The sequence below is a fragment of the Suncus etruscus genome, chromosome 12 (assembly GCF_024139225.1).
Source record: "Suncus etruscus isolate mSunEtr1 chromosome 12, mSunEtr1.pri.cur, whole genome shotgun sequence".
Taxonomy (NCBI): Eukaryota; Metazoa; Chordata; class Mammalia; order Eulipotyphla; family Soricidae; genus Suncus; species Suncus etruscus.
This window is the reverse complement of record NC_064859.1, coordinates 39,752,912-39,765,790: the sequence shown is the minus strand read 5'-3', so window position 1 is coordinate 39,765,790 and position 12,879 is coordinate 39,752,912. Positions and strand designations below refer to the sequence as shown.

Here is a 12,879-nt window from a genome sequence, read left to right as displayed (position 1 = left end):
GTAAACTGGATTACAACTTTGTCTAAAGAAACATTTCTGCAGCTAGAGTGCAGGGTGTTTATGCTGAGATTCACTATCCCAGAAACATGGTCCAACATGCAACATTCTTGAGATAAACGATTTCTACTGAAGCCTTTTAAGTGCTTTAAACCTTAAAGAATCTACAGTAACTACACTTATGGGAACAAATTTTCCCTTTTGTTCTACAACAGAACAAACCAATAGGAAGGTAGTTTTCTGATTTTAATTCCATAATATTAAACACTAAATAAAAACAACATATGGGGGGGGAAGAGTTCAGAAGATGAGGCACTTGCCCTGCATAAGCAGACCCCTGTTAGATCCCCATTGTATCCCCATCTACCCTAGCATCATAAGGGTCACTCCCTGATTCATGTAGGAATGCCCCTTTAGGCACCCAAAACAATTAACAACGAAAATCACATGAGAACTATATTGATTCAAATAAAGATAAACATAAACCTGTCATAAATAAAACCAAAAAATATTTTTGGAACAATGTGGGTGAAAATGGTTCACATTGTAAATGTTCGAGTAAGACAAATTGGAAGACTAGTTAATTTTCTTCTCCTTCTGCTCCAGTTTCATCTCCTTGGGTATCTAATGTCCACAATGTCACAGTGTCTCTCAGTAACTGCATTAGTAGTGGGCTATCTTTGTATGACTCTTCACTTAATGTATCAGGTTCAGCACTGATTATTAAGCACTATCTTTGCAAGGGAAAAGGCTTTCTCCAGGATCTCAGACTCTCCAACAGAACATAGAGAAGTGAAGGGCCAGACCATACTTGAAAGGATGTGTGAATTGCATTTCTTTTCTGCTGATTTCAAAAGCTTCTTGGTATGCTTGTTGTTATTGACCAACAATCTTTTTCTGGCCACCTGCAGTGTCAAAGAAAGGTGCAGTTTTCTTTCTTTTCCAAATAGAAGACTTTGCTCTGAGCTTTATAAAGCACCGGGGATCAAGAATTTCACCAAGGGGACCCGGAGAGATAGCACAGCGGCGTTTGCCTTGCAAACCAAAAGTGGTTGTTTTGAATCCCGGTGTCCCATATGGTCCCCCGTGCCTACCAGGAGCTATTTCTGAGCAGACAGCCAGGAGTAACCCCTGAGCACTGCCGGGTGTGGCCCAAAAAGCAAAAAAACAAAACAAACAAACAAAAAAAAAACTATAAAAAAATTTCACCAAGGGGCTGAAGTGGTGATGCAAGTAGTAAGGCATCTGTCTGCCTTGCATGCGCTAACCTAGGACAGACAGCGATTTGACCCCCCACAACATCCCATATGGTCCCCCAAGACAGAATCAATTTCTGAGCACATAGCAAGGAGTAACCCCTTAGCATCACCGGATGTGCCCCCCCCCCAAAAAAAACAAAAACAAAACAACAAAAAAAGAATTTCACCAAAAAGACATTTTAGTGCTGGAGAGATAGTACAGCTAATAGGGTGCTTGCCTTACATATGACCAATCTGGTTTTGGTCCCTAGAACCAGGAGTAAACCCTGGGCATTTTCAGATGTAAAACTCCCCTACCCCCAAAGAAAATAAGAGTGGAGTATCTGAGATACCAGTTTCTACCTTCTTTAGGGTATATAATCCCTATGAGAAAGTCACAAAATGAAAGCATATACCCCATAAGTAGTGATAAACTATATAAGAAAAGGTGGAGCAGGAAATGACCTTCAAGCAGCTTGGCACATGGGTCACAACCAGGACATTGAAAAATATATTTTAAAATATATTTTAGTACTTCAATTGTTCTGGAGAAGTAGCTCAAAAAGCTGGAGTACCTTATCTGTATGCACAAGCTCTAGGTTTGATCACTTTACACTACAAGGTCCTCTAACCACTCAACCAGCAATAGCCCCTGAATGACTACCAGATATGGCCCAATATACAGCACTATTCACAACAGCAAACATCTAGAAACAATCCAGTGTCCAAGAACACAAGTGTATAAAAACTGTAAGATGCTAGTAAGCTATAAAATAGACAAAATCAGGCAGTTTACCACTATATAGATAGATTAGAGTGTGTCTGTTCATAAAGTTGTCAGAAGAAGAGGGAGATACAGATTATTTCTCTCTTATGTGAGATATAAAGAAATATAATAGGTAAACAAAAAATGGCTAGAGAAACAGAAACTCAGAACTAGACTGGCTTGCCAAGGTCTGAGATAGAACAGGTAGATTGTGTGTGTGGGAATATTCTTATATTATTATATCTTATATTCTTGGAACAACGTATGAAAACCTATAATCAATAATATTGTAAATTACAGGGGGCCGGGCGGTGGCGCTGGAGGTAAGGTGCCTGCCTTGCCTGCGCTAACCTAGGATGGACCACAGTTCGATCCCCCGGCGTCCCATATGGTCCCCCAAGAAGCCAGGAGCAACTTCTGAGCGCATAGCCAGGAGTAACCCCTGAGCGTCACAGGGTGTGGCCCAAAAACCAAAAAAAAAAAAAATTGTAAATTACAGTATCTAAAAAACAATAAAAATCAAGAAAATTGGGGCCAGAGCAGTGGCTCAGGGTGTAAGGCGTCTGTCTGCCTTGAGTGTGCTAGCCTAGGATGGACCGCGGTTCGATCCCCTGGTGACCCATATGGTCCCCCAAACCAGGAGTGATTTATAAGCATATAGCCAGTAATAACCCCTGAGTGTTATCGGGTGTGGCCCAAAAACCAAAAAAAAAAGGCAAGAAAATTGACTGCAATATATGATCTTTTAAAACTACTGCCAATTGTATTGGGCAATAGTATTATTATATTTCATCAGAAATATTTATCTGTAAGAAATACCTACTCTAATGCTCATGATCAAAATGATATGACATCAGAATATTAAAAAGTACAAAGCAAGAGGCCAGCAAGACATGCAGGAGAAAAGCACTTGCCTTGCATGTGGCTGATCATGGTCAAATCCCTGGTACCATATATGTGTTTATGCCTAGCCAGAGTCATTCCTGAGCATAGAATAGCCTCTGTTCACCATTAGGTATAGCCCAAACTATTCACCTCTCACCAATAAATAAAATCAAAATTTTACAATGCCAACAAAATAAAGTAGAAATTGACTAAAGCAATGCATGGGATTTCATCAAATTTTCAACTTTAGTGTGCTTGCAACTTTCTTTTTTTTTCCGCCCGCCCCCGCAACTTTCAAATAAAATTTTAAAATAAACATACTGACCACTTTAGTGATTAAGTTTTTCATTCATACATACAAAAACTCCTTTTGCCCTATTCCTACCTTTCTCTGCTTAAATCTTGTATGATAAAAACTTATAAAAATAAAAAGAATGCAGGGGAGAAGATAAAAAGAATACAAAGAACTATAAATCTACTTCCCCATGAGATGAGTGTATCTCATCATCAACCCAGCATTTAAGAGCCCAACTTAATTTAGTTAGAATAACTGCCCCTCATTGAAAGGAATCTCTGAGATTATCTGCAACAACTTCATTTTACAGATGAAACTGAGACCTTGAAAAGAGTCACATAGTCAGTGTGACCCTGAGCTGGTTAATGGCAGCATCATAAATAGATGGGTAATCCCCAAGGGGATCCCATAATCTCAGGGCTCCTAAAGCCCCTGTTGTTCCTATCTCCAGCACCTCCTGTGCCTATATCCATTCCCAATCCCTTTTATAAAATCATTTGCATTTTCTATAATTTTATATAAGCACATTTATATAGTGAGTACTTTTTGTTTGTTTGTTTTTGGGTCACACCCAGCAGTGCTCAGGGGTTACTCCTGGATCTATGCTCAGAAATCCCTCCTGGCAGGCTCGGGGAACATATGGAATGCCGGGATTCGAACCACTGACCTTCTGCATTGCCTCCATGCTATCTCTCAGGCCCCTAGTGAGTACTTTTTATTTTTTTTTTGGTTTTGGTTTTTCGGGCCACACCGGTTTGATGCTCAGGGATTACTCCTGGCTAAGCGCTCAGAAATTGTCCCTGGCTTGGGGGTGGGGTCCATATGGGACACAGGGGGATCCAACCACAGTCGCGATCTTTCCTTGGCTATTGCTTGCAAGGCAGACACCTTACCTCTAGCGCCACCTCGCCGGCCCCTCTGTGAGTACTTTTTAATATAACTGCTTTCAATCATTACAGTGAGGTTTATTCATAGGATTGCATAAATCAGTCATTCTTTTTTTTTTTTTTTTTTTTTTTTTTTTAGTTTTTGGGTCACATCTGGCAGTGCTAGGGGTTCCTCCTGGCTCCACGCTCAAAAATCACTCCTGGCAAGCATGGGGGACCACATGGGATGCCGGGATTTGAATTGATGACCTTCTGCATGAAAGGCAAATGCCTTACCTCCATGCTATCTCTCCGGCCTCATAATCATTCTTTTTTTACTACTGAGTAATAGATTCTACTATTGATTGTACTTCATTTATCTGGTGGTAGACTTTGGGCTTTTTGTTGCCAGATTGGGGTTATTAAAAAGTAACTATGAACATTTGTTCAGTTGTAACATTTTTAATATGACAACTAGAAGGCTTTAAATGTGACTCATGATATTTCTAACAGTATAATGTGGATTCTCTCTTAGGCCCTTCCATTTTTTGCATTCAGGCCAATTGTTTACATAAATAAATTGAACTCAACAAATTAATGCCCTGAGTCAAGGCCAAAGCTATTATCACATTTAAGAGCCCCTGTTGTGTACGTAAACATTTTAATGGGATTATTGTTACTGACCCTACCCTGATCGGTTATTGTGCCCTACCCTAGGGTGTGACCTAGCATTCTGCTCCCACCCTAGGGTGGTACCTGATTCTGCTCCCACCATTGGGTGGTACCTCATTCTGGGGCATAAAAGCAAGGGCCTGTGGAAGGTGGGGGGCTTTTTTCCTGTGGCCTATTCTTAGGCCTTTTGACTTCGGCCTCTTCACGGAATAAAGAGCTGTTTTCTTCGGAAGCCTGACTGCCTGTTGGCTTTCTTCCCACCGCATTCACCTCAGAACTGCCGACTGAACAGAGTAACAGACGCGTGGTCGGAGCTGGAGGAGAAAGGCCTCATCCTCCATCCCTCCATCAGTCAACCTCTCCAGGGGCTGACTTGCAACAAGCCCCCACCCCAGGTATATGTTCCTCTGGTTACCCGGACTATCACTTTCCAGGAGTCACCTGATAGCACTGGTGATTGAAATGTGAGGAATTTATATGCCCTATCACCTCAAACTAGAGATGTCAGAGAGATGCATCAAGGCCTCTGGTGACTTGGAGGAGGAAGTATTTCTGTGTGGGAAGTTGGGTGTGGTTTCCCTAAAGAGGATGTTTGAACTTGATCTTGGAAGAATAGAATTCACCCTGCAGAATTGGGGCAGGACATTTTGAATACAGGCAAAAACTTGGAAATGCTCCAAGGCAGGGCAGATGCCAGCAGCTCAAAGCAGACTAGAGGGTATGAGGTGAGGTGACAGTAGAGCAGGCTGAAGAAGGGACTGCCAGCCAACTCAGAGACCTGAGTACACCAAGCTGAAGGGGATGGTTTTTTTTCTCCATAAAATTACAACTCCAAGTGGGGGAGAAAACCAGGAAAAGAAAAAAAATCAAGGCCTGGAATGGACTTTTGGGTCAAGATCTGTAGGGTTCAGAAACAGAGTGGACAGGAAGTGGTGACTAACAGGATGTGAGGTCAGCTTGACTCAGGTCCCTCATGGGTGGGTGCTCTCTTTTTTGCCCAGACTCTGGCTCCAGCATCTCACAAATGTTCGTCTCACCACATTCCCACCATTTCTCTGCTGTTAGCACAGCGAGATTTAGACTACCAGCTTAAATATACCAGCTCAGTTTCCACCCTGGAGCTCCACCACTAGATGACATGTTGTATGGTGGACACAAAGCCTCATCCTGCCCCTCAGTGCACTTGCACAACACACACATTCCTTTTCCTTCTCCAGGTTCCCTCAACCTGTGTGCCTTGTCACATTCTTGGCTTAGACTGAACACAAAACTTTCCCTTCTAGCAGGCATTCTATGGATCCTTTTTCAGCTCTCCCTGAGGCCTTCACCTGAATTTGCTCAACCCTGGGCCCTAATACATCTAAACCACTTCCTTCTTGACCAATAAATGATTGCTCCTGGAAGGCAGCATCTAATCATTATTTCTTTTAGAACTACGGTTCTGGAGAAAAAGTTTGAAAGTAATATGATGTGTTGGTAGCAATTTCCTTAGGAAGTCTGAGACAAGCAGAATGTAGATAGGGGTAAACTGCCTTGAGGACAACAACATTAGCACACATCAGGATTCTAACCCAACACAATGTGCAAAAGGGGTCAAAGGTGATCTCTCAAATTGGATAATATTCTCAACTCCAAAATTTTTGAGAACATCATATTTTGTCAAGATCAAGAAATAGTCGCCTAACATTTTTGGGCTGGAGAGATAGCATTTGCCTTGCATGCAGAAGGATGGTGGTTCGAATCCCGGCATCCCATATGGTCCCCTGAGCCTGCCAGGAGTGATTTCTGAGGGTAGAGCCAGGAGTAATCCCTGAGCGCTGCAGGGTGTGACCAAAAAACAAAAACAAAAAGTTCAAGGGATGGAAGCTAAAAGAGGAAAAATGTCAAGAATATCTGCTCTTGGGCCAGAGAGATAGCATGGAGATAGGGCAATTTGACTTGCATGCAGAAGGATGGTGGAATCCTGGCATCCCATATGGTTCCCTGAGCCAACCAGGAGCAATTTCTAAGCGTAGAGCCAGGAGTAACCCCTGAGTGCTGCCAGGTGTGACCACCATCCCAAAAAAAGAATATCTGCTCTTATTACTACTTAAAACGAAAAGGTGAAATAGACACACATAAAAAGACACCAAAAAAACTGGATACCTAGTATTTTCTCTCATGTTTTAAAAGGAACCAAAGATATATTCATTGGGAAAATATGCTCTTAGCAAGTATTTATTGAATTCTTACAATGTTTTCTGTGTAATAGTTATAAGGTAGCATAACTAAGCCTGTTCTTTCTCCAGGTGTTAGCACTAGTGGAGAAGCAATATCCCCATAGATGAAGACATTTGGGAAGGTGGTCACAAGGTGAGAAGGACCAGTCAATAAGTGTCATGATGTCTGGAACAGAGCTTCCTACAATTACTGTGCACGTGATATTCACAGTCCTCATCCAAATGCAGATTTGATTTCAGTAATTGTGGAATGGAGTTCAAGACTGAATTTCTCACATGCCCCAGAGGTGCCTGAAACTCCTGATCTGGAAACTACTTTGATTAAATAAAACCTTAGTAAAAGGAAACAATCATGTGAACTTAGGGAACTTAAGGGAGGCTTCCTTAAATAAAGAGAGAAGTGGCTGAGACCTAATATCTGGTGGACTGGGCACAGCAGGAAAAGGTGGTTCTGGTAGGAGTATGGCCTAAACCTGAAATATAGTTAGCCTCACAGGTGGAAAGAATCATGACACTAGAAGTCAAAACACTGGAGCCAAGCATTCTCTTTCATTATCAATGAGAACTAAAAACTATGACATAAGAAAAAGACTTTACATGAAGCCTTAAATGCTCTACTGAGGGACTGCAATTTGTTTGAAAATAGGGAGCTGAGGCTGTATTTTGAGTCTGTTTTGCTGACATCTATGAGAAAAGTGGAAGGATAATATATATCTATCAAAGAATGGAGGAAAGGGAGTCAGATTCTATCACTTGTTCCCCTAATAAATTCAATGTAACTCGTCGACACCATGTTCTCTGTTCCTTACCCTCCACCTGCTTGTTTTAATCTAGGCTTTGCATTTTGAGACCTTGCAGCCAAGTATCAAATGACCCAGAACATGAGGAAAGAAGCTCCCTTCTGTGTTTCTGCAGTCTTTCTCTCCATGTAAACAATTCAATAGCATGAGATAAAATTGAAAGGGGGGTGCATTAATTTCCTTGATAAGCTGGCGGGTTTGGGTCCATGGAAAAAAAATAATAAAAGCTCCAAACACAGTTGAATGATTCTTAGGCTCTGAGCCTGGTACGGATGCAAATTAAAATACAAACTATATAAACAGCAGCACAATTGCACTATTCATACTCCTTCATTAGCAGCCAGTTCTCCAGTGCCACTGCCTGCAAAGACAACTTCCCTTTCTTCTCTCTTCTAACTAATTTCCAAGCTGGTCAACAAAAAGAGGCTAAAGACAAAAGAGTTTTAATTGATGACGCACTGGGGAGAGTGTCATTGGAAGATTCATTTTATGTGTGCAAATCAGGAAGCAAAAGTGCTGTGTCAGACCAGTTGGGAACAGGTGTCCTGCTGAGAATCCACAGGTGACATCTTCTCCTTTCAAAGTTTACCACAGTCAGGTTAACAAACCCAATGGTCACATCTACCAAGCCTGGCCTCCTGGTGCCTGTCAAAGCCAACTTCCCAGCATTCGAAAGGAAGGTCTATGATCCGCCACAACTGTAAGCATAGTATCCTTTGCTCTTGGTTGTTGGTTTCCTTCACTGTATAATCATAAAGCGTCGCTATGATGAACAGTCACTGAGTTGATGAAACAAAGTTATATCAAACTCCACCTCTTACAAAACACTCAGGCTCCAGGAGGAAACCTTTGCCCACAAACCAGATTACTTTCACTTTCTTTCCAGTAGGTTAGCATCTCAATCACCCAGTGGTCCTCAAACTATGACCCGCGGGCCACATATTGTATTTGTATCTGTTTTGTTTCTTCATTGCAAAATAAGATATATGCAGTGTGCACAAGAATTCGTTCATAAGTTTTGTTTTTACTATAGTCAGACTCTCCAATGGTCTGAGGGACAGTGAACTGGCCCTCTGTTTAAAAAGTTTGAGGACCCCTGAGTCTAGGCCCTTCCAGAAAACCTATCACACAATAGAGTTCACTAACTATATTTTCCATCCCACAAAGGTTTTTTCACTGTTCCAAACACCATTGTAGACACCTGTTTCTGATTCTTAGATCACTCCCTGCTTTCTCTTTTTTCCTCTCACCTTTTTTGAGTTGTAAAAACCCACATAGGCAACCCTCAGGTGAATTACTTTTGTTCTGTTAACTTTGGCTAATAAAGCAGCAGAGAGGTATGGGGGAACTAGCTGGCTCAGTTCGAATCAAGAGGCTGTTCAACACCCTGGCCTTGCGCTCTTTCTCCTGTGAATCTGTTTCTGATGTGACACCCCCACTGCCGACCCATCCATTCAGGGTTGGAATGAATACGGAGAACTGCTAACAGCCCCCCCCAACCATCACACTACTCTTCAACCCCCTCCTCATATTGTTAATCAGCCGCTATTACCCTGACGTCTAACCATTGCCTTTAATTTCCCTGAACCCCTGCTTTCACCTTTTTTAAAAAATAGGGTGATATTTACTCATTTCATGGGCCACTGTGAGTGTCAAATTAAATGAAAGCTACTAGAAATGGCAGTAGCACCTTAACTCAAACATTATGACTGGGACTCTAGACCATTTCATGACTGCTCCACACCTCCCTTTACTTTGTCACATGAAAAAAACTCTTATTTTTTACAGTTGTTGTTGTTGTGTTTTTTACAACCATTAGAACAAATTAAGATTTTGCACCTAAAATCAATAAAAACTACCAATATTAAAAAAGCTGGAGTTCAAATAGCCTGAGCGAGCCAAAATCCCACCTCGTTGGTTCCCAGGATTTCCCACTGTTTAGGACTTTTTGCTACAACCAATTTATGCCTCTAGCCATACTGTCTGAATGTGAGGCAGAAGGGAACGGGCCTAGAAAAGAAAAAAAAAGTGTGAGATTGGTGGGGGTTGAAGTAGGGGGCTCTTTTCTCTACTTTGGTACCTAATATTGCATCTTTAGAGAAGATCCTATCATTTAAAAAATCAACATTGTAGACTAACTCAATGCCTTTCAACCTTTATTTGACTGTGACCCTCTTCCAATCTTGTTTTCTGCCTGGCTCTTGGCACTTGTTTTTGTATTGACACCTAGTCTCGTGAACCCATACGGGATTTTCACCTATGGCCCCATTGTAATACCTTGGGGCTCCACAGGAGGGTTGAGAAGCTGCCATCTAGGCAGCAACTGTGGATTTTCCAGCCTCTCATAAGGCCAAGCATGGTGAAAACATGAATGTCCCATGACTAGAGCCCTTTCCACCCTCCCCAACTGGCAGGTGGTCACTAGGCCATGTGGTTATTCTCTTATTTTTCTGGCTGATAAGAATAAAGAAGAGATATCTGCCCCAACAGTCCAGGCTATAGGAGAAAAGAAACCCCAGGCTGGTAATTAATAGCACGTGACCCAGCATTATTGACCTCAATCCTCCAAGTCCTGGCTGCATCAACCTGGACAAAGCTGTTGAAAAGATAATAATGTCAGGCTGATAAGCTCAGTCTTTAAGACCTTCCAAACTACACACATTACCCTTATGTCCGTTTCCTAGGGTGTCATAACAAATGACCACAAACTGGGTTTCTTTAAGCAGCAGGAATTTATTCTCTCACACTTGTTGAGGCCTGAAGCCCAAATCAAAGTGTCAGCAAGTGGGCTGTTTCTGAAGGCCTGAAGAAGTCACAGCTCCCACAGTGCAATCTTTGGAACTGTGTGACCCATGATATGGTTAATTTCTTTGTTTGCCATCACATAATCTTCCCCTTGGTTTGGGTGTGTTTCTTTCCACTTCTTATACGGAACATTTACATTGGATTGCAGCCCCATTCTCGGATTGCAGCCCCATACTAACTCCAGATGGTCTCAACTGAGATCCTGACTTTATATATGCAAAGATCTTCTGTTCTACTAGAGCCATCTTCATGAGTATAAGGATTAGGATTTGGAAATAACTTTTTGGAGAGCATCTATGGAATCTGTGACAGTACCCAAACTAAAGAAAAGGAGAAAGTGAAGTAATCAAACAAATGATCTGTTCAAACATGAAGCAACTCATGAGACAAAGGTACTGAATTGACCTACAGCACAGTCATATAGGAAGAAACTTGGATCTTTTTTCCACTGAGACTCAGAGAGAAATTGGTGGCTAGACAGACAGCATTACAGTAAAAAGCTATTTCACCAGTCTCTCTCTACTCACTCACTTCCTCCCATCTCATAATGAGTAATCCAGCTTTTCATGCCTCAACCTTAGAAATGTGAGCAAGGCAATCAACTGGGCTAAATCCTAAGAAAACAGTTGACTATCTGTCCAGGACTTTTCCTGCCTGCTTTTTGGAAGTCAGTCAACTTAGTTCACTCAAACTACTCAAATGGCAGCACAACTGGTCTGAGAACACAGAATTCAACACTTTATTTTTTTGCTATCAATATAGACCAAAAAAATATCCTAAAAAATAAACTAATTTGGAAATCAAAAAAAGACATATCAGGTACAAAAATACTAAATATCTTAGAGAAATAAGAAGACATTGACTATATTAGTCTTCCCAAGTTTCAACATGATGTGATGTGATTAATGTAATTTTTTTCCAAGAAACTCCTGCCAATTATGTTTGAGAGAGAGAGGATATTAATAGTGATATTATTAATATATAAAAAAAAGAAATTTTCTGAGGCCAAATTGGTGGCTCTATGGTCAAACCCAAACCTGTAATATGTTTACTTTATCACGCCTGGAATTCTTTAATAATTGCAAATCAAATCCCAGTGGTAGGTAGTAAGAGGAAGTCTGGCAAATGTGGTCTAAAAAAAGTTCAGTAGATATCTTGAGGCTCTAAGCTTTCACATGCACTCATTTAGCAGGCAATTGTTCACATGTTTCTTGTGTTGGTCATGCTCCTAGATGCTACAGCCATGAAAAAATTTATATTCAGTCCTGCATTCATGGAGTTTTTATTCTCCAGAGGCTGCAGGGTGAATATATTGAGCTATTACACAAATAATTGAGGTTGAGCTGAATGTTACCAAGTAGGAGTTGGTGGGGTGTGTGTGATGGAGGCTATATAACAGAATATTTTGTACACCTAAAGATAATTTAAGTGAAAACTTGAACATGGGTATTTTATTCTCAATTATAATGAAAATTCCAGTATGTGGGAGCCAGAGAGATAGCATGGAGGTAAGGCGTTTGCCTTGCATGCAGAAGGATGGTGGTTCGAATCTTGGCATCCCATATGGTTCCCTGAGCCTGCCACAAGCAATTTCTGAGCATAGAGCCAGGAGTAACCCCTGAGTGCTGCCGGGTGTGACCCAAGAACCAAAAAAGAAAAAAAGAAAATTCCAGTATTTCTCCTCTTAAAGGTTGCCCAAATTCTTTCTTTCTCTTCTTCTATCTAGGATAGTAGTGGATAGAGGTTCTCCCCCCCCCTCGCAAGGGGAGAGCTCGAACGCAGTCCCCCACTACCACAATTTATGCAGTCGAGTTTCCCACATTTGGGAAAATCGCAGGGGTCAGCACTTTTGGAGTGCAATAGATAAGCCTCACCCTGGTGCCACATCCCACTCAGGAGGGGCACACACCAGAAGGTGTAGTGCTCTCCTGAAAAGGAATTATTTGCCAAAAAGGCCCGCTTAGAGCAGTCAAAATCAGTTGACCCTTTGCGTGGATTGTTTGGCCATAATTCCAAAAGTGGCTGTAACTATCTCTCTCTTTATTTTTAACCAATATTAAAATCAAGCCTTAGTAAATTCTTTCTAACAAAGAAGGACAGTACAAATCCTGCCAAAAGTCTCCCACAAAACAGCTCCCTGTGAGCTCTGCTACTTTGGCGCCAAGATCAGGTTTTTCCAAACACTTAGCTCATGAGTGAAGCAATTTTCAGTTTTCCCCTGCTTACTCAAAACAAAGTAATTTTCAGTTTTCCCCCAAAACTCTAAAACATTCCTCTCTTCCCACTTCCCTGAAAATTACCTGGTTTCTTCTGCTTACCCAAAACAAAGCGAACCC

General features: G+C 41.5%; 1 pseudogene; it reads right to left on the bottom strand.

The window, feature by feature from the left end:
- Nucleotides 1–12,304: 12,304 nt before the first annotated feature.
- LOC126024952 (uncharacterized) lies at nt 12,305–12,486 on the bottom strand (annotated as a pseudogene).
- Nucleotides 12,487–12,879: the final 393 nt, after the last annotated feature.